Below are 22,113 nucleotides of genomic sequence, written 5' to 3' on the forward strand. Positions count from 1 at the left end.
GTCAACAAAATATATTTAAAAGCAATATAACAGCGCGCCCTGGGTTGGCCCAGTCAGTTGAGAGTCACTCTTGATTTTGGCTCAGGTCATGATCCCGGGGTAGTGGAATCGAGCCCTGCATCAGGCTCTGTGCTGAATGTGGAGCCTATTTGGGATTCTCTCTCTTTCCGACTCTCCCTGCTTGCATTCTCTCTCCCTCTCTAAAATAATAATAATAATAATAATAATAATAATAATAATAATAATAATAATAATAAATTTAAGGAGTGCCTGGGTGGCTCAGTCCGTTAAGCATCCAACTCATGGTTTCACTCAGGTTATAATCTCACTTTTCATGAGATCAAGCCCCACGTCAAATCCCCTGCTTGGGATTCTCTTTCCCTCTCTCTCCTCTCTCTCTCTCAAAATAAATAAACTTGAAAAAAAAATAAAAGCAATATAACAAACAACAAAAAAACCTCTGCCATTAGGGGCACCTGAGTGGCTCAGTCAGTTAAGCGTCCGACTTCAGCCCAGGTCATGATCTTACAGTTCGTGAGTTCGACACCACAGCTCAGAGCCTGGAGCCCGCTTCGGATTCTGTGTCTCCCTCTGTCTGCCCCTCTGCTGCTTGCACTCTGTCTCTCGCATTGTCTCAAAAATAAATAAATGTTTAAAAAAAATTTAAAAAAAGCCCTCTGCCCCTTACTACTGGAAGGTAGTATATCGTAACAGTTAAGACCACTGACTCTGGAACTGGACTGTTTGGACTAGAATTCTGGCTCTGCCAAGGTAAATTATGTAACCTTTCAAAATGTAGATAGTATTGGGGTGCCTGGGTGGCCCAGTCACTTAAGTGTCCGACTTTGGCTCAGGTCATGATCTCACGGTTCGTGAGTTCGAGCCCCACATCGGTCTCTGTGCTGACAGCTCAGAGCCTGGAGCCTGCTTCAGATTCTGTCTCTCTTTCTCTCTGCCCCTCCCCTGCTCACACTCTTGTCTCTCTGTCTCTTTCTCAAAAATAAGTTAACATTAAAAAAAATTTTTTTAAGCTAGTTTAAGAAATATGGATGGATGGATGGATGGATGGATAGATAGAACCTACCTCTTAAGGTTGTACTGTATGTAGAAATTTAGTGGATTAAAACATATAAAGCAACTAAACTCACCTGGCACATATACATGCACAGTTGTGTTATCTTTTACCATTGTCATAATTATTTACATCACTATTAGCACATCTTTTTATTATACCTGTATTTTGTTTTGTTTTTCACAGTGGTTGCTGTAGGGCTGCATGGTCAGTTTGATAGTGCAGTGTGTCAGTGCTAATCACATGTGGCTCTTGGGTATCTTATTAAGATTGCTGTAAGGGGGCGCCTGGGTGGCGCAGTCGGTAAAGCGTCCGACTTCAGCCAGGTCACGATCTCGCGGTCCTTGAGTTTGAGCCCCGCGTCAGGCTCTGGGCTGATGGCTCAGAGCCTGGAGCCTGTTTCCGATTCTGTGTCTCCCTCTCTCTCTGCCCCTCCCCCGTTCATGCTCTGTCTCTCTCTGTCCCAAAAATAAATAGACGTTGAAAAAAAAAAAATTAAAAAAAAAAAAAAAAAGATTGCTGTAAGTATAAAATGCTTAAGGGGACCCCACACAGACTTCTGGACTTCTTCAGAAACAAAGAGTAGATTGTACAAGTTTATGGAGAGAAAAAAAACAGGTTTCATGTGATGTACACAAAGGTTAATGTGCTGCACTTCTCAGTAGCAACTCTGCAAACAAAAGGATAATAGAGCAGTGCTTGAAAATTCTGATGAAAAATTAATTGTAATTTAGAATTCTGAATAAGCCAACCTGTAACTTAATTATGGGGCTAGAATAAAGTTATTTTCAAACCTAAAAGGTCTCAGAAAATACACATTTTGTACATCTTTTCTTAAGAAGCTAATGGAGAATGTGTACAACCTAAGTTAGGATTAAACCAAGAAAAAGTAGGGCATGTGATTAAGGAAATATGAAACCCAAACTAAAAGAGAGGTAAAGGAGTTGCGGATTGATGAATTGAAACAGTAAGATGAAATTAATGGAACACCTAACACAGGCATAGCTTTGTTTATTGCGCTTTGCAGATAATGCATTTTTTACAAACTGAAGGTTTGTGGCAACCCTGTGCAGAGCAAGTCTGTTGGCAACATTTTCCAACAGCTTTTGCTCTCTTTGTGTCTTTGTGTCACACTTTGGTAATTCTCACAATATTTCACACTTTTTCATTTTTTGTTTTGGTGATCTGTGACTCACTGAAAGCTCAAATGATGGTTAGCATTTTTAGTAATAAAGGATTTTTTTTATTTTAACTTGTTTTATTTTTTATTTTTTTAAATTTACATCCAAATTAGTTAGCATATAGTGCAACAGTGATTTCAGGAGTAGATTCTTTAGTGTCCCTTACCCATTTAGCCCATCCCTCCTCCCACAACCCCTCCCGTAACTCTCAGTTTGTTCTCGATATTTGTGAGTCTCTTCTGTTTTGGCCCCCTCCCTATTTTTATTATTTTTGTTTCCCTTCCTTTATGCTCATCTGTTTCGTCTCTTAAAGTCCTCATATGAGTGAAGTCATATGATTTTTGTCTTTCTCTGACTAATTTCACTTAGCATAATACCGTCTAGTTCCATCCACGTAGTTGCAAATGGCAAGATTTCATTCTTTTTGATTGCCAAGTAATACTGCATTGTATATATATGCCACATTTGCTTTATCCATTCATCCATCAGTGGACGTTTGGGCTCTTTCCATACTTTGGCTATTGTTGATAGTGCTGCTATAAACATGGGGGTGCATGTGTCCCTTCGAAGCAGCACACCTATATCCCTTGGATAAATATCCCTCCCTAGTAGTGCAATTGCTGGGTTGTAGGGTAATTCTATTTTTAGTTTTTTGAGGAACCTCCATACTGTTTTCCAGAGTGGCTGCACCAGCTTGCATTCCCAAGTAATAAAGGATTTTAATTAAGGTTTGTACATTGGGTTTTTTAGACATAATGCTGATGTACACTTAATAGGTTACAGTATAGTATAAAATAACTTACATGCACTGGGAAGCCAAAAAATTTATTTGACTCACTTTATTGAGATACTTGCTTTATTGTGGTGGTCTGGAGCTGAACCCAAAATATCTCTTAGGTATGCCTGTATGTCTGAAAGTTATTTGCAGGCTTACCCTCCTGGGCTATAGTTTGGGGTTGAATGAATGATCATTACATGAGAAACTAAGCAGATGTTTAAAAAGAACTTTTATTAAACCTATCAACTTATTTATTGAAACATTTTTAAGGGGATAAACAAAATTTACTAAAAAGAGTATTTTGATTTTGGTGTTTGGTGTTCTCACATTATACTTCCCCTTTCTTTATGAGGAACCATATTTTAACTGCCTTGCCTTACCCACAGCTTTAAGAGGAAATGCAGCAAACTGGAAATAAAAGCAAAATTGGAGAAACAAAACTGGTATTGGTGAATTAATAACATATGGTAAAGCTATTTTAAAATCATCTTCCATAATACTTCTGGTACTAAAAACAAGCAGTATATAGAATTGCCTAGTAGGAAATTTCTAGAGACATGTAGTGGAATAGAGTGAGCTTTGAAACAGCCTCTCTACCCCATAATTCTATGAGTGTATACAGTTCTTCCTCAGTTTACAATGAGGTTATGCCTCAATAAACCCATCATAAGTTGAAAATATATTAAGTCAAAAACACCTTTAATAAAGCTAATATAACGAACATCATAGCTTAGTCTAGCCTACCTTAAACATGCTTAGAATACTTACATTAGCCTGTCGTTGGGCAAGATCATCTTACACAAAACCTAGTGTATAATATCTCACCTAATGTATTGAATACTGTATTGAAAGTGAAAACCAGAAGAGTTGTAATGTTACAGAATGGTTGTAAATGTATTGGTTGTTTATGCTGGTGATTTCATGGCTGGCTGGGAGCTGTGGCTGCTGCCACTGCCCAGGATCACTAGAGAGTATCATACTGTATATCACTAGCCCAAAAGAAAACCCTAATTCAAAATTTGAAGTACAGTTTCTACTGAATGCATATTGCTTTCTCACCATCATGCAGTTGAAAAATCATGAGTCAAACCATCACAAGGGACCATCTGTATTGAGATGCCACTTTTGCAGTCATTGACTAGAAAAATATTACAGTTAAGAAGTAAATACGTACATAGATATGTGCATACATACATAACAAAAAGCTTAATTCTGTAGATCTTTGAAGTTTCCTTTTCTTTTTTGGAAGCTACCTTTTTGCCTTAGAAATGCCATACTTACTATAATCTTCATATGTAATCATTCAAAATATTAGAACAGATTTTTATTTAACTCAGAAATTTATGGAACTGGCCTACTCCCAAGTGTGATGAATTAGGCATTAAAGAAAGCAGGAATCTAATGCTTTGTGTTGTGCATAGAATAAATTTGAGATAGCTGCATTTTGTATGAAATAGTGCTGTTTAGATTGAAAGCATCCAATAGTGTCTTGTTAATGACTGATTTGTTAAAGAAATTAAAGGTAAGTTATAAAAATATGGAAATGAACAATTTAAGAACATGAGTAACACCAAGTGTAATGGATGAATAACTTCCTTATTCCTCCATGTCGTGTTAAGGTAAAAAATAGTCAACATGTCAGTCATGGCTATTCACATCTTTTAAGCCACATTTTTTTGTTCTCATAATTCTTGCCCATATTGGTGGGGTTTTTTTGCTGTTCCTGAGTAACATAATATTTTTGACAGATTACCTCTTTAAATCACAAACTTTAAATTCTACTTAAAATTTCTAAGAATGCAGGGGCACCTGGGTGGCTCAGTTGGTTAAGCATCCAATGCTTAATTTAGGCTCAGGCTATGATCTCATGGTCATGAGATCAAGCCCCACGTTGAGCTCCGCACTGGGTGTGGAGCCTGCTTAAGATTCTCTCACTCGCTCGCTCGCTCACCCTCTGCCCCTCCCCCACTCATGTGTGTGCACACACTTTCTCAAAAAATTACTTTAAAAAAAAAAGACAGATGCAGTTTTCTTAAGTATTAGCAAATCTTTTCAAACTAATTTCATTTGCTACCTTAGTACTAATCATTTTAAGCTTGGACCATAGCAACAACCTGCCTGATATTTGACCTCTAACCTCCATCTCTAAAGTATCCTATACAAAGCTTTACAAAAATAGTTTACAAAATAGTTTTTCTAAATGAGGTTTTTTTAATAGATTGTTTTTGGAGCAGTTCTAAGTTTACAGAAAAACTGGACAGAAGATACAGAATTCCCGCATCTCACACACACACACTCAGTTTCTCCTATTGTTAACATCTTGTATTAGTGTGGTATATTTATTTGTTACCATTGATAAACCAATATTGATACATTAATATTAACTAAAGTCCATAGTTTGCATTAAGGTTCCCTCTGTTTTGTACAGTTCTATAGGTTTTGACAAATGCATAATGTCATGTATCCAGCATTATAGTATACAGAATAGTTTCACTGCCCTAAAAATGCCCTGTGTTTCTCCACCTGTTCATCCCTACTGTCCCCCAACCACTGACCACCCAGTGATCGTTTTATTATCTCTGTAATCATGCCTCCTAAATGAAATTCTGCTGTCATTTAAAACCTCAGTCTGTGGAGTCAATCCATATTGGGAAATGAAAAAGCAAGCTGCTATAAATTTTTTAAACCATGTATGTATACATATTTGATTATACATAGAAAATTTTGAAAAGACACATAGAAAAATGATTACCTCTATGGAAAGGATAATGGAGGAGAGTTAATGAGGTCTTTTACTTTCTACTTTCCTTCTATTTTGTTTGAATTTCTTACCATCTACAAATACTATTTTATAATTTAAAATGTTGCAATTATAAAGCTAAAAAAAAAATCTCTGGATGACGGTGTTTCAAACATGAAAACACAGGAAACCACAAGGGTAAAAAATCTAGAGGTTTTAACTACATAAAAATATTAAAATTCTGTACCTCAAAAGCAACTTAAAATCTGATCAACCCTGTTTATCCATCTATGATGTTCCTTTTTTTTAAATTTAATTTTAATATATTTATTATCTTCTTTAAATTCGTTTCCATACCTAATATTCTCATATGGCTTTTTTTATGATTTCTTGTTTCTTCAAACATTACTGACCTCCCATTCAACATCCTCTTCACTCCTATTTTAGGCTTAGTTTCATTTTAAAATTGTGACCCTTTTCACAATCCCAATCAGCCTTATTTTTATAGCAAATATTACCTTCTAAAATGGCTTATTCCTTAGTTAGATAATAAGTTGTTTGTATGCTTTTGTCTCTGTCCCTCATGCCATTTCCCACCACTAGAAAATAAAATGTACAAGAATAAAGATTTTTGTCTATCTTGTTCATGATGGATCCTCAGTGCCTGACACTAGTAGGTGCTCAGTAAACTTTTTGTTGAATGACTAATTGTTTAATTCTTTAAAAAATTTTAAATTAAATGTCTACATTTATTCCTATAATTCTGCTTCAGTTGGTATATGTTGTGTAACTTGTTGTGTTACATAGTGATCATATTCCTAGGAGTCTAGATACTTGGTTCACAAGCTTCTGTTCTGATAATGGATATTGAGGAAGAGCAGAAGGGCAGACCCTAATTTTTATCCCTTCCCACAAGTTTAAGGATTAGAGAGCAGAGAGCTCCAGACACCACAGAGGAGCTATAGTGTTCTATCTCTGTTGCTACTGTTTCCTCTGAAAACTCCTCTGGTGAGGATTTAACTTGAAACTCATAATCTAGCAGAAGGCTCTTGTAATCCATCAAAACCCTAGAGGTTTGGGGAAGGAGTTGGAGAGTGAATGTCTCAATTTTCTAGAGTATCTGTTCAGCCCACACACTTTTTCAGCAACTCACTTCAACAGACCCTTTGTATTATTCTATACTGGGAAGCGGTCGCTAATGGTATCTGTAGCAGTCAGTTGTCTGGACTGATTGTCCCAAAGCAGTGAAGGGAAGTGCCAGGAACAATACTTAAAAACTTACTCCTGACCCTTACCAGGGTTTTCTCAGTTTTTTATCTTATTCCTCAAGCCCTTGCTCCTTTATTTCTGTAGTTACCTAGGGTTTGTTTGGAGGAAGGAAGCCCACAGCCATTAGTAGTGCCCCATTTTCTCAGGAATCATGTAAGAAATCTATTTTACACATAAAGATACGGGTTAAAAGCAAAAGAATGGAGAAAGACCCACCAATCTCATACTAATCAAAAGAAAGCTATAGTTGCTATGTTCAGGGAAAACAGACTTTAGAAAAAGGAAAATTATCAGGGATAGAGAGGAGCATTACATAATGATAAAGGTGTCCATTCTTCAAAAAGATATAAACTTTAATGTGCATATCTCACAACAAAGCATTAAAATAGCTAAGGCAAAAGTAGAACTACAAAGAGAAATAGACAAATCACTATTATGGTTGGAGATTTCAACACCCCTCTTATGGCAATTGATAGATCTAGCAGGCAGAAAATCAGTGAGGATACAGTTGAACTGTGTATTACCATCAGTCAATTGGATCTAATTGACATTTATAGAATACTTCACCCCAAAAGAGCAGAATACACATTCTTCTCAAAAAAGATAGACACTTGTCATTATTAAAAAGTAGCCTGCATAGAAAAGTTATAATTAAAGTTAATAGATGTGCAATAAATTTTGAAAAATATTCATGAGGAGGTTTAACATCTGTAATACACAAAACCCTCTTAGAAATTCACATTAAGGGAACATGTAGTTCAACAGAAAAGTGGGTAGCAAAGAATATGAACTCAACAAAGAGTAACTCCAAATGTGAAAAGATGCTCAGAATCAGGAGAAATCAGGAGCATGCAAAGTAAAATAATAATGAGATGCCAGTTAGGCCTAACAGACTGTCAAACTATTGTTTTAATTCAACTAACATTAAATGCTGATTATGTAACCAGCACTGAACTATGCACACATATAAGTGCTCACAAAGTACTATCAAGTGTATCTTACCCCTGATTTACAGTAGAAGAAAGAATCAGATGGGTAAATGGACTTGACAAAAATCACATAAAGGAAACTAAGGAATTCACCATATGGAAACTTCTTTTCTTTTTGAGTAGGTAATTCATTCAAATGGTGTGTGTGTGCACGTGTGTATAAATAGACCTATGTTTGAAATTTCCCACATGTATATCCCCTCCACCATTTCTCATGCCACAGCCATCTATCCATCTCACAGCTACTTTTACAATTTTCTCATGTATCTTCCTAGAGCTTATTTTTTCTTTTTCTTTTCCCTTTCTTTTGCAGTCTTTCTTGTCATGGTATTCTTTTTTTTCAATTGAGGTATGTATAATTGACATGAAACTTTATATGTACAGGTGTACAGCATGATTTGATATTTGTAAATATTGTGAAATGATCATCACAATAAGTCTAGTTACCATACACTTACAGAATTTTTTTTCTTATGGTGAGGACTTATTAAGATTTACTCTCAGCAACTTTCAAATATGTAAAACAGTATTATTAATTATAGTTACCTTCTGTACATTCCATCCTCATGACTTATTTATTACTGGAAGTTTGTACCTCTTGATCCCCTTCACCCATTTTGCCCACCCCACCCCTGGCAACCACCAGTCTGTTCTCTATCTCTGAGCTTGGCTGGTTGGTTGGTTGTTTTTATATTCCACATACAAGTGAGATCCTGTGGTATTTGTCTTTCTCAGTCTGACTTATTTCACTTAGCATTATGCCCACATGGTCTATGTTGTTGCAAATGGCAAGATTTCATTATTTTTTATGGTTGAATGATATTCCATTCTAAATATATATGACATGTTTTTCTTTTTTTCCCTCTAAACTTCGATCATGAATTTTTCTCTTTTTTTTTTTGAGTGTAGTTGACACACAATGTTATATTAGTTCATATATACAACATACTAATTTGACCAATTTGTACATTATGCTATGCTCATCACAAGTGTAGCTACTATCTGTCACCATACAACACTTACAATATCATTGATTATATTCTTTATGCTGTGGCTTTTATTTCCATATCTTACTCCATATCTACTACATTTTCTTTATCCATTCATCTTTCAATGTATATTTAGGTTGTTTCCATATCTTGGCTATTGTAAATAGTGCTGCAATGAACATGGGTGTGCATATATCCTTTGGAGCATTCTCATTGTCTTTGAATAAATACCCAGATGTGGAATTGCCAAGTCATATGGTAGTTCTAGTTTTAAGTTTTTGAGGAACTTCCACACTGTTTGCCATAGTGGCTATTCCAATACATAATTCCACGAACAGTGCACAAAAATTCTCTTTTCTCCACATCCTCACCAACACTTGTTACTTCTTGTCTTTTTGATAACAGCATTCTAATAGATTTGAAGTAATTCCCAGAGCTTTCTTATACAAATTTATATTCTCCTTTTTAAAAAACAATTTATCATAATGTACACTATGTTCCACATCTCACTTTTTTGGTTGCAATACATCTTAGAGGTATTTAATCAGCTGCATAATAAGATTACTCATTCTTTAACAGCCACGTAGTATTTGTACTACAAGAATGCCAGAATTGGGGCAGCTGGGTGGTTCAGTCAGTTGAGTATCCAACCCTTGATTTCAGTTCAGGTCATGATCCCAGGGACATGGGATGGAGCCCCAGGTTGAGCTCCATGCTGAGCATGGAGCCTGCTTAGAATTCTCTCTGTGTGTGTGTCTCTCTGTCTCTCCCTCTCTCTCTCTCTCTCTCTCTCCCTCTCTACCCTCCCTCTCCCTCTCTCTTTTGCCCCTCTCCTACTCTCACCCACTCATGCTCTCTTTGTCTCTCTCTCTCTCAAAAAAAAAAAAAAAGAATGCCAGAATTTATTTTGCAAACTTCTGTGATGGATATTTGCATTGTTTTCAGTCTTTTGCTCTTAAAAACAATGTAGTAATGAAAAATCCTGTTCATAGTTTTGTCTCACATGTTCAAGATATCTGTAGTATAAATTTACAGAAATAAGATTGTTAGATCAAGTTGTGCATATGTGTATGTGTGTGTGTGTGTGTGTGTGTGTGTGTGTGTGTAATTTTGATGATATTGCCGAATTTTCCTCCATAAGTGTTGTATAAAGAACAGTTGAGAATGTATAGCACTGTCATTAGAATATGTTATCAGACTTTTGGATTTGAGATTGAAAAGTGAAAATGTTTAATATTAGTATTAGTTTATTATGTTTTTCTCCTGTTATGAGTATGATGAAACATCTTTTCAGAGTGGGCAAAATTTTAAATTCCCTCTTGCTAGTGAGGATCCAAGTAAAAGGGTATTGTTTTACATTGCTGGTATACATGTGAACTTTTCAACCTATTTACAAAGCACTCTGGCAATCTGTGTTAAAATATTTTAAATGACAAATACCTTTGTTCTAGCTACCTTTTCTTAAGGGAATGCCATAGGAGTTGCAGCCGTCATTTCCACTTATAAGTCATGGGCCAAAATATAGTCATATGGCCACACTTTCAAGGGAGGCTAGGAAATATAGTCCTTAACTATGTGGCAATGTACAAAGCTAAAACTTGGGCATCTAATACTGAAGGAAGAAGAAAGGACATTGAGAGACTAGATTAATTGGTGAGCTAGGTAACAAGAGAAAGAGACTTCCTCCCCCCCCCAAATTATCTATTCCTCCAAAGGCATATTGCAAAAAGGCATAAACCAAAGAATTATTCATTGGGAACAAATATTATAACAATGTAGCATATTACATACTTACAGGTATATATAAAGTTTTATATTTGCCCACATATTCAAAGAAATATGTATAAGTAAAGTTGGTTAAACACATTTATGGTATGCAGATACAAATATGACCATGTCACTATCCTACTTTTATTTGCCTTACAGATTGAAGCCCAAACCCCTTTGCCCATATTTCTATTGTTATACTGCCTCCCTGGGGATGTAATAAAAACCATATAGAAAGATAAATTGCCTCTATCTGGAGTGGTTGGACTTCATGTAAGATACGGAATCTGAACTGGACCTTGAAGGAAGAAGTACTTGAATTAATGGAGAGGGGCATGGAGGCATAAACAAATAGTTCCAGTCTTTTTAGGCCCACCCTTTTAAAAAATCAAAATATAGAATACTATGGAAATAAATGAAGTATCTATCATAAAGTAAAAATATCACTGTATCCACCACTCAGAAAATAGAGTATTACTGTTTACATAGTATACAACCTCTCAATAACTATCCTGCCTTTCTCCCCAATGTCATCATTCTTCCAGTTTCTAACCATAGACCAATTTTGCCTCACTTTCAACCTTACATAAATGGTATTAAGTGTGCATTTCATATGTATATGAGATTGTTCTGTATTGTTTGTAAAAGTTCACATTCATTGCTATATTCCATTGTATGACTACACCAAATATATTTATCCATCCTGTTGTTGATATTAGGGTTTTTCTACCCTGGGGCTGTTAACCAATAATGATGCCATAAACATTCTCTTATGTGTCTCTTGGTGTGAATGGGAAGACTTCTTTTGAGAGAATACTTAGGATTAAAATTCCTTGATCTCGGGGCGCCTGGGTGGCGCAGTCGGTTGAGCGTCCGACTTCAGCCAGGTCACGATCTCGCGGTCCGGGAGTTCGAGCCCCGCGTCAGGCTCTGGGCTGATGGCTCAGAGCCTGGAGCCTGTTTCCGATTCTGTGTCTCCCTCTCTCTCTGCCCCTACCCCGTTCATGCTCTGTCTCTCTCTGTCCCAAAAATAAATAAAACATTGAAAAAAAAATAAAATAAAATAAAATTCCTTGATCTCGAGGTATGTTCACACTGTATACAGAATGACAGTTTTCCAAAGTTTATGTTATTTATATCCCCACCAAAAGTATATGAAAGTTTCACAGTCTCCACACCCTGAGCAACACTTGGTATCATCACTGTTTTTAATGTTAGCCATTCTGATGGGTGTGTAGTGGCATTTCATTTTAGCTTTAATTTGCATGTTACTGGTGATGATTGAGACTGAGAACCATTTTATGTTATTTGCCATTTAGAGATCCTCTGGTTTGAAGTGCTTGTTCAAGTCACTTGCCCATATTTCTATTGGGTTGTCAGTCATTTTCTGACTGATTTTTAGAACTTCTTTATTCCGGATATGAGTTCTTGAACACACATATATATACCAAATATCCTTTCTCATAGTATGGTTTGTCTTTTCATTTTCTCAGTAGCATCTTTTGAAAAAACAAAGTTCCTGATTTTAGTGTAATTTATTTTCACCAATCTTTTTCATTCTTAAATTATTTCACATGTGCCTTCAATTTTTTTTATAACCCTGACTGAAAGAGTAATTAGTACCAGAGCTGTTACAGGAGATGGACCCTTTCAGGTTGAATTAAATACACACACACATGTAAAATCAATCACAGGGATAACTTCATTGCTATAGACAAAGGGACCACAAGTGATCCATGGCTTAAGGTACTGTTATACTTACTATTAATAGCATGGGATGGAGTGAAGGTGAGAATGTATCACTGTGGTAACCATAGTGATTTAAGATTGTGGATCCACCAGGCCTCTCTTATGAACCTAAACAGAATGTACACAGGAAAAAGAAAAATGTAAAAACTATGACTATGTAGCTGAGAATGCATAGAGAGTGTCAGAACTCCTCCACCACAGCTTTGAAGGAGTCCTTCATCTCCTATAAGCAGTGGGCAGAAAAGGTAGATTTGTAGTACCAATAAAATACTCAGTTCTTCCAGTTTTCTTAGTCTAAGGGTAGAGCATTGGTGAGAAAGATGTGGGGCCCTAAGACAGAATGGAGACTTTTGAGCAGACAAGAATGAAGATGAGAATGCTGAACTTGCATATCCCCCAAACTTCCTTGGCTCTCTGGGGAAACTAGCCTCCTCTGCATAGAGGCTTTTGGTGACTGCACTGGGAACAGCTCTCTCATAGGCTGGTATCTGTTCTCAGAACGTACCTTCATCACCTCACAGTATCCCTAGATAAATCTCAAGATCACCTAATCAGAGAAGTATGTGGCCTGCTCTGGCATGAGATAACCTACACAGGAGTTAAAGACCTTACCATTTTGATCAGCAGAAACCTGAGGAGTATATATAGAAGTGGGTTCTAAGGATGTTACACGAAGGGGGAATCAATACAAGGTTTTATCATAGCAAATTTATTGGCATGGGTGCACTCACCTGAGAATCAACATCTCATATATTGGCATTAATAGTTTGCTAGGATGAGGCATGGGCTCAATAACAGTCTACAAATAATAAATGACCTACAAATGAAATTTGAAGTAATAATTTCAGAATCCCAGAAATACTCTGGCATACTGTAGAGAAGAGAAAACAAGGGCTCCTTAGACATTCTCCATTTTTACCAAGTCATTAAGGATGCATTGGTGATAGAAGTATAAGCATCCCTAAAGAGCTCTGAAGTGGCTGCCCTCTGTTTGTCAGATTGATGGTGATAAATGCTGTGGTAGAACTGAGTTTCCTGATCTCAGAATAAGATAATCTCAAATTGGTAGAGGCCACGTGATGGCATATAACCATCAGAGACATGGTGGGCACAATTACCATAATAATCCAAAGAAGAGAACGTTAATCAGAGTGTTTTGACTTTCAGGGAAAGGTGGTAATGGTTAAAGGATAACAAGAAAGGAAGCAGATTAAGTAGCCTACTAATTTGCTGCTTGACATATATAGGTGGGAAAATTCTAAACTAACTTGTGTTGTCATAATGAAATTTGAAGCATCTCATCCAGTTCACAGACCTGGAACTCTTTGATGATGGAGAAAGATTGGGTCCCTTTGAAGAAAAATCCTGCAATGCTGCCACAGGTGTATAATCATGAACCTTCCCCTAATCCCATGCTTACCAAACTTGTCTGTACTTTAGACCACCGTAGAATTCTCAAGAACATCCAGGCCAATTAAATCATAATTTCAGGGAGTGAGACCCAGGCATTGATATTTTTTGAAGCTCCCCTGGTGAGCAAATTACGGGATCACTGCCCTAATTCTTTTCTAGTGGCCATTTCCTGGAGAAAGGAAAATTCCAGACCTCCTGAGGCTTATTAGATACTGTCTCTTAACTTATATCAATACCTAGAGACCCAAAACCTAATCCTGGACAACTGGTTAAAATAGGAGGCCTAGGGGCGCCTGGGTGGCGCAGTCGGTTGAGCGTCCGACTTCAGCCAGGTCACGATCTCGTGGTCCGTGAGTTCGAGCCCCGCGTCGGGCTCTGGGCGATGGCTCAGAGCCTGGAGCCTGTTTCCAATTCTGTGTCTCCCTCTCTCTCTGCCCCTCCCCCGTTCATGCTCTCTCTCTGTCCCAAAAATAAATAAACGTTGAAAAAAAAAAAAAATTAAAAAAAAAATAAATAAAATAGGAGGCCTAGGAAACTTAAGTGACAGATGGAGTCTTGGCCTGCATCTGGGTTAACAGTGAGTCCAGAGAGACCCATATTGGGGTTATTTCTCCAGTCTTAATGTGTAGTAAGAATAGACATATTTTAATAACTGAAGCAGTCTTCATTTTAGTTTCCTGTCCAGTGGAGTGAATGCTATTATGGTAGGAAGGGCTATGTAGAAGTTCATAACTGCTTGTCTCTCACCAAAGCAGTACTGCATCCCTGGGGAACTTGTAGAAATTAGTGCCACCATGCTGGCATAGTGATTCATACCACATTCCCACTTAACTTCCCTTTGTGGTCACCAGATGGGTCATAGGGAATGACAGTATAAAAACCAGATGGGTAGTAAAGAATGACTGGATTACTGCAAGATTTTATCAGGCAAAGATGCCAATTGTAGTTGCTGTTATAGGTGTGGTATCTTCATTGGAGGAAATGAATACAGACTTTGATATGATATATAGGTATTGCTCTGGAAGTGCCCCCTCATTTCCCATTCCAGTTATTCGGGGAAATCAGAAGTAGATTGTGTTTAACTGACAGAGACAACAGTAAACCCTTACTGTCTTGTCTCAGCACCGTGCCACCTTTCTATTCTGTGCTGAAGGGACCTTGATCATCTTGCTATGCGATAGAATATCACACTGGTCTATTACAGAAATGAACGTTAAATGAGCCCAAAGAGCAGGAAGTAGTAAACACTCTACATGCTTTGGTAAAACATACGCTTAGCAGAAGGTGCAAGAAAAACCCTGTAAAACTTCAGGGACCTGCCACATGGGATTCAATGGCCAGAGACCTGTTAGGTTATCCATTCAAGTGAGTGACAGTCTGTTGTGTTTTTCACCACCACAGTAAAGAAAAAGGCAAAATGTGTGGCAGGCCTTTTTAGGTTCTGGAGACAACAAAATAGTACTTTTGGGTGACCTAACCTGTTTTATGGGTAACTGTAATTTTGAGTGGGGCCCAGAGCAAACTGTCTTGCCAGTTGGGCCTTATGGTTAGGCAGATACAATGGTATTGGAAGTTCATGTGGTAGAGATGCTATATGAAGCCTCTGAGGGTAAGTGCCAATAGGAGAATTACAAGATTCCTTGGTTTTTGAGTAAAGATCTATCTTCCTCAACCAATGTTTTGTTTTGTTTCTTTGAAAAGCAGCTCCTGGTTTGCTGCTGGTACCTGATAGAGATGGAACTCCTGACCATGGGACATCAAGTGACTATGTGAATGATCGAACTACTACTCGTCATGAACTGGTGTTATCTGATTCACCAATCATACAACTGGATGGGCATAACAGCAGTTCACTCCCTACAAAACTGGGTACATGGCCACAACTAAACTGAATAAGCAGGTGACTCAGACTACTGTTATTAGTACCTGCCCCTATTCCTTCAGCACTTCTCCCTCAATCCATATACACTGGCTTCAAAGGGGGTTCCCTCTGACCAATTAATGAAGGAAAAAAGTTTAGGTCTTGTTAATTCACAAAAGGGTCTGCAATGAGCTGGCAGTAGCTGGGTGTGAGTGGTCACTATACAACACCATCGCTCAATAGTGGCCCTGAATCACAACAGGAAAGGGAAATCCTTTCCTTGAGAACTTTAGGAGACATGGCCTGAGGTAAGGGTATAGAGTGGTTCATTGTGAGTGGCTTATGAGTTGACAGGCTGGACAAGAACTTAGAACAAATTAGAAAACTGGTTCAGTTTATGGAGCCAACCAGGAGACAATAACCTCCAAATTTAGGATGCAGACTTCAGAATAAAGTATTATGCTTAAATGCAGTAACCAATATGTAGTGCCATCTTTCCCAGAAGGTATGTATAGTGGAGATGAGCATGGTCCCTCTATTTTCTATATGTCTATTTTTTTTAAATAACTGGGAGCATGTTTTCTGAATTTGGTGAAAAGCATGAAATTACAGATCCACAAAGCTCAGTGAAGCACAGGTAGGAAAATTACCAATGCGTGTTATTGTCAAACTGACAAAACTAAGAAAAATATCTTAAAAGCATTCAGAAAAAGTGCACATCACACACAGGAGGGCTATTATATGAACTTTTTAAAGTTTTTTAATGGAAGCATAACACACATGTAGAAAAGTACACAAATATAATTATTTAGCACAACTTATCACAAAGTAAAGATAACTGTGTAATCAATACCCACATCAATAGCTACAACACTAACATGCCCCCTTCTTAGTCATTATTCTTCTTTCTTCCCAAAGGTAATCACTTTCCCAAATTCTAACACCAAAGATTAGGTTTGCCAATGGTTAACTTTTATATATATTGAATACATAACTGTATTCTCTTGTGTCTGGCTTCCTTTGTTTAATATTGTGAGGTTCATCTCTCTGCCCCTCCCCTGCTCACTCATCTCTCACTCAAATAAACAAACATTAAAAAAAATCTTTAAAGAAAACATTGTGAGGTTTATCCATGTTGTTACCTGGATCGGTTGTTCATTTATTTTCATTGTTATACAATGAATGAATATATTGCCATTTACTTACCCGTTCTACCGTTGATAGATATTGGCGATGTTTCCATTTAGGGCTATTATAAAGACTGATGCTATGAACATTCTTTTGTATGTCTTTTGGGGTACACATGTATGCATTTTTGTTAGGTTCTCTATTATACCTAAAAACCCACTTGAAGAATTTTTTGGTCCCTGAAACTTTGGACTTAGTGGTTTTGGTAGTAAACTTGGTACTAAAGAGAGGAATGCTTCCTAATACTTCAACGAATTAGAAGTGGACACTGTTCACTGGCAGGTTTGGGCTTTTTCTGTCACTAACCAACAAGAGAGAAGGAAATCACTCTACTGGCAGGGTGAGGGATCCCTTTTAATAGGGGGAAATTGCGTTGCTGCTATACAGCAGAATAAATATGACTGTATATGGACTGTAACAGTATTCTCTGAGAAGCTTGTTCGTATTCTCTTAGCCAATAGTCCAGTAAAAAACTAGGGTAACCCAAAAAGGACCTCTGCTAGGACTCATCTTACAAGAATGACTGTTGGGAGTACCCCACCCGGTAAGAATCCCATCCAGGTGAGGTACAAACAAAAAGTGAGAGAAACCAAGAATGGATGGTGAATAGGGCACCTGGATAGCTCAATTGGTTAAGCATCTGATTTCAGCTCAGGTCATGATCTCATGGTTTGTGGGTTTGAGCCATCAGGCTCTGTGCTGACAGCATGGAGCCTGCTTCAGATTCTCTCCCTCTCTCTGCCCAGCTGTTCATGCTCTCTCTCTGTCGCTCACTCCCTCTTTCTCTCTCTCAAAAATAAGCATTAAAAAAAAAAGTTAAAAAAAAAGAATGGATGGTGAAAGAAAACAGCTATGTTTATGAATCTAGGCCTCATGACCAACTTAAAAAAGCAGGTTTTAAGAGACTATGATTATGTTTTGTAACTTCTTTTCTCCCCTACCATATATGAAGAATTCTAGGGTGCTAATGTTTATGGTTCCAGAGCTGATTACACCACCCCATGATGAGTTTGTAACTGATGGGAAGAGATTGCTTAGTGGAAAAGAGTGAGGTGAGCGTATCTTTTCTTCCCCTCCACTAGAGGTTACCTTGAACTGGATTTATACTCTGACCACAGGTCATTACTCGTCTCACAGTGAACTCTTCACAATTCTCTCTCCCTCCAGATTCTGATTAAGTTCTTCTGTCTCTTGGAACCTATTCTTGTAATTCTCTTATACCCTACACACACATTTGTAATTAGTCCCTTTGTAAATAAACCTTCTTTAAATGATCCTGAATGTATCATTTGTTTCCTATTAGGACTCTTGAACACATGAACTTTTTTTTTTTTTTTTTTTTAATTAAGTAGGCACCATGCCCAACATGGGGCTTGAACTCACAACCCTGAGATCAAGAGTCCTATGTTCTATTGACTGAGGCAGCCAGGCGCCCCTGGACACATGAACTTTTTATCTCTTGAATTGCTTCTTGTCTAAAATCTGCTTGGATTTAGCATAGCCGCACCATCTTTATTAGTTTTTGCATGATATACCTTTTTACTTTAAGCTTTTCTGCATTCTCATATTTAAGATTTGTCTCTTGAAAACAGGTTAAAAGTGTACCTTTATAAATCCAAGTCTTTGTCTTTTAATTGGGATAATCAATTTACATTTAGTATAATTATTATATACAGGCTTTAAAGCTGCCATTCTGCTGTTTTTTGTCTCACCTATTCTTTGTTCTTTTTTCTGTACTTTCTTTGGGATTGTTCAAGTGTTTTTTCTGTTTCATCTTTTTCCTTTTATTTTTTGTGGTTTTATGTTCTTTTAATATTCTTAGTTACTCTAGAAATGAGAATGTGCATCCATGACTTTTAAAAGCCTAGTATAGGGGCACCTGGGTGGCACAGTCGGTTGAGTGGCCGACTTCAGCTCAGGTCATGATCTCACGGTCCGTGAGTTCGAGCCCCGCGTCGGGCTCTGTGCTGACAGCTCAGAGCCTGGAGCCTGTTTCAAATTCTGTGTCTCCCTCTCTCTGACCCTCCCCCGTTCATGCTCTGTCTCTCTCTGTCTCAAAAATAAATAAACATTAAAAAAATGAAAAAAAAAAAGCCTAGTATATATTAGTACGTTTTCCACTTCCTAGACAATGTGATTACCTTAGACCACTTTAAGACTATTTTCCTTCGCCTCTCAGTTACTGTGCTATTATGTTTTAAATCTGTATGTTTTTAAAAACATATTAGCATTGTTTTGTAAACTTACTATTTATTGGGATTTACCTATGTATTTTTCCCTTTCATTGCTCTTCATCTCTTCCAGAATGTGAGAGTGGCTATCTGAGATCATTTCTCTCTGCCCAAAGTCCACTCTTTTTTACAGGGCAGAAATGCTGGTGTCAAATTCTCAATTTCTGTTTGTTTGAAAAAACTTTATTTTGCCTATTTGAAAGTTATATTGTTTGAATGTAAATTCTAAGTTGACAGTATTTTCCTTTGGTACTCTAAAGATAGCATCATTTTGGTTGCAAAGCAGCTGTCTTACTGTCATTCGTTTTGATAAATTAATTTGTCTTTTTCCTCTGGATGCGTAAATTTTTCCTCTTTGGTTTTCAGCAATTTTACGATGATGTGCTTAGGTGTGATTTTCCTTGCCTTTTTCTTGCTTAAGGTTTATAGTGCTGCTTAAATCTGAGGCATGATGCCTTTTACTTATTTTAGACATCTCTTCAAGTATCACTTTTTTATGGTCTCTCATTCCTTTCCTTCTGGGTCTCAACTATATTAGACTTTTTAAAATTCTACACTGTAAGTCTCTTCCACCTTTAAAAAATTTTTTACCATTTTCTTCCTTTTGTCTCTGTAAATCTATCTGCATATTTTCTTCTGAACTTTGTCCAATTCCCTAATTTTGTCCTCAACTCCATATAATTGACTACTAAGTCTACCCACTGTGAAAGTCTACCCTCAGCTAAAAGACTGAGGTGTTTATTTCTTCCTTGTGAGCCCTAAACTCCAGTTTTCAACCTCCTTGCCCCCTCCTGGGCCTGTGAGTTTGCAAAAATCTATGTTCACTTTCTCAGTTGCTTTTGATAGAGTCAGATGTCTCTAGCAGAAAGGGAGCCCTAAATACTCAAGTATCTCTCCGATGTGTCTCCCTCTCATAGATCTTAGCCCTGCAATCTTCACCAGTTTGGTAGCTTTTTAGTGCCTTTAAAGAAATGTGGTTTTCTTTTTCTTGGCCCACTTTTCTAGTTGCTAGTTATTCTCAGCTAAAGCATAATCAAAACCCACCTAGTTCTTTATTATTAGAAGTGGAACTGCAGACGACTCATTTTTTTAAAAGTAATCTCTACACCCAATGTGAAGCTCAAACTCACAACCCCGATATGAAGAGTCAGTCGTATGCTCCACCAACTGAGCCAACCAGATACACCAAGTCCTTGGTGACTTGTGACATTTTTAATGTCAAAAATTTTACTGGATGCCCCTGCCCCCTCTCTATCAAAACACACAAGGTACTAGTCATACATGTTTAGCATATAAACTATAAATAAATATATAAGAAAAATAGACACATCATTATGTCCAAGTCCCCTGTAATAACTATTACTCAGGGATTTGTAACTCAAGGGAAACACTGCTATAAGCAAAGGCATAGTCTCAGGAAAGTTAGAAGGATATTTGAAGGAACATGAGCCCAGTTTGATTAAGAGGTTTGATGTATGAAAGCAGGGATAAAGGTCTGACTTTTATTCTCTATATAATAGGAAACCATTGGAAATTTCTTTACTGTGGTATCTTTAAAATTTTTTTTAATTTTTTTTTATTTTTGAGGGAGAGAGAGACACAGAGTGTGAGCAGAGGAGGGGCAGAGAGAGAGGGAGACACAGAATCTGAAGCAGGCCCCAGGCTCTGAGCTGTCAGCACAGGGCCCACAGCGAGGCTCAAACTCACAAACCATGAGATCATGACCTGAGCGGAAGTCAGACACTCGACTGAGCTACCCCTATTGTGGTATCTTTTCATAAAAACTGTGTTCAATACGGTAGTGACATGCAAGATAGACTGAAGAAGTAAGAATACAGGCAGAGAAACCCACTAGGAATCTTTAGTAATGGACCAAATATGAGCTGTTGATGAGAGACATCATGGTGTAATGAAAAGAATGTTGACATTAGAATCACAGGACTTGTAATTACTGGTCCTGTCAACTTGGGCAAGTCATTTAACCTGTGTGATTCTGCTTATTTACATGCCAGTCACCTTGGAGGCCTTTAATAGAATGATGAAATGTTAATAACTTTTGCTTAACTCACAGAGTGGTTATACAAATATAATGATGATAAAAACCTTTTAAAATGCATATTATAAAATTTAAGGTGTAATACGCATTTGAAGATCTAAAGAAATAAAAGTGGAGACTGATAGAGAAGAGTGAAAGAAAAAGATTATTCAAGTATAGTGAATCCTGGTGACTAGAAAATGGAATCACTTACATAAGTCAGTCAAAAGAGGAACTGATGGGGTGCCTGGGTGGCTCAGTCAGTTAGGCATCTAACTCTTGATCTCAGCTCAGACCGTGATCTCAGTTTGGGATCAAGCTGTGGGTCAGGCTCTGCGCTGACAGTGAGGAGACTGCTTGGGATTCTCTCTGCCCCTCTACACCCCCTTCCTCTTTCTCTCTCAAAATAAATAAACTTAAAAAAAAAAGAGGAACTGATTTTGGGAATCAGGACGAGGGAAAAAACAGTGATTTATTTCTTTTTAATTGTGGAAATGTTTAGCAGGCACTTCTCTATTGTATCTATTAATTTCATATATTCTTAGGTATTTTCATGTGAGATTACTCAATTTCCTTTATAAAATTTTAAGTTTGGAGATAGAGAAAGAAGATATCTCCTTGGGAATATGTATTTTCTCATTTTTTTTTTAAGTTTATCTGTTTATTTTGGGAGAGAAGAGAGTACAAACAGGGGAGGGGCAGAGAAAGAGGGAGAAAATCCTAAACAGGCTCTGCACTGACCTGGCACAGAGCCCTAGGCGGGCTGCAAATTCAGGAACCCAGAGATCATGACCCCAGGCAAAATCAAGAGTCAGACACTTAACCGACTGAGCCACCCAGGCACCTCATTT

General features: G+C 37.5%; 1 long non-coding RNA gene across 10 annotated transcripts in view; it reads left to right on the forward strand.

Moving 5' to 3' along the window:
- The window catches only part of LOC123594716, a 44,727-nt gene that overhangs the window by 3,755 nt on the left and 18,859 nt on the right, over positions 1–22,113 (forward strand). For 5 of the 10 annotated variants that reach the window (XR_006710852.1, XR_006710860.1, XR_006710864.1 and 2 more), the window contains exon 2: positions 15,652–15,847. This is a non-coding gene — a long non-coding RNA (uncharacterized LOC123594716). Of the gene's footprint in view, positions 1–15,651; positions 18,049–22,113 lie in introns of all 10 variants that reach the window. The other 5 variants (XR_006710854.1, XR_006710855.1, XR_006710859.1 and 2 more) reach the window with 1 other exon arrangement.

Source organism: Leopardus geoffroyi, chromosome B1 (genome assembly GCF_018350155.1).
Source record: "Leopardus geoffroyi isolate Oge1 chromosome B1, O.geoffroyi_Oge1_pat1.0, whole genome shotgun sequence".
Taxonomy (NCBI): Eukaryota; Metazoa; Chordata; class Mammalia; order Carnivora; family Felidae; genus Leopardus; species Leopardus geoffroyi.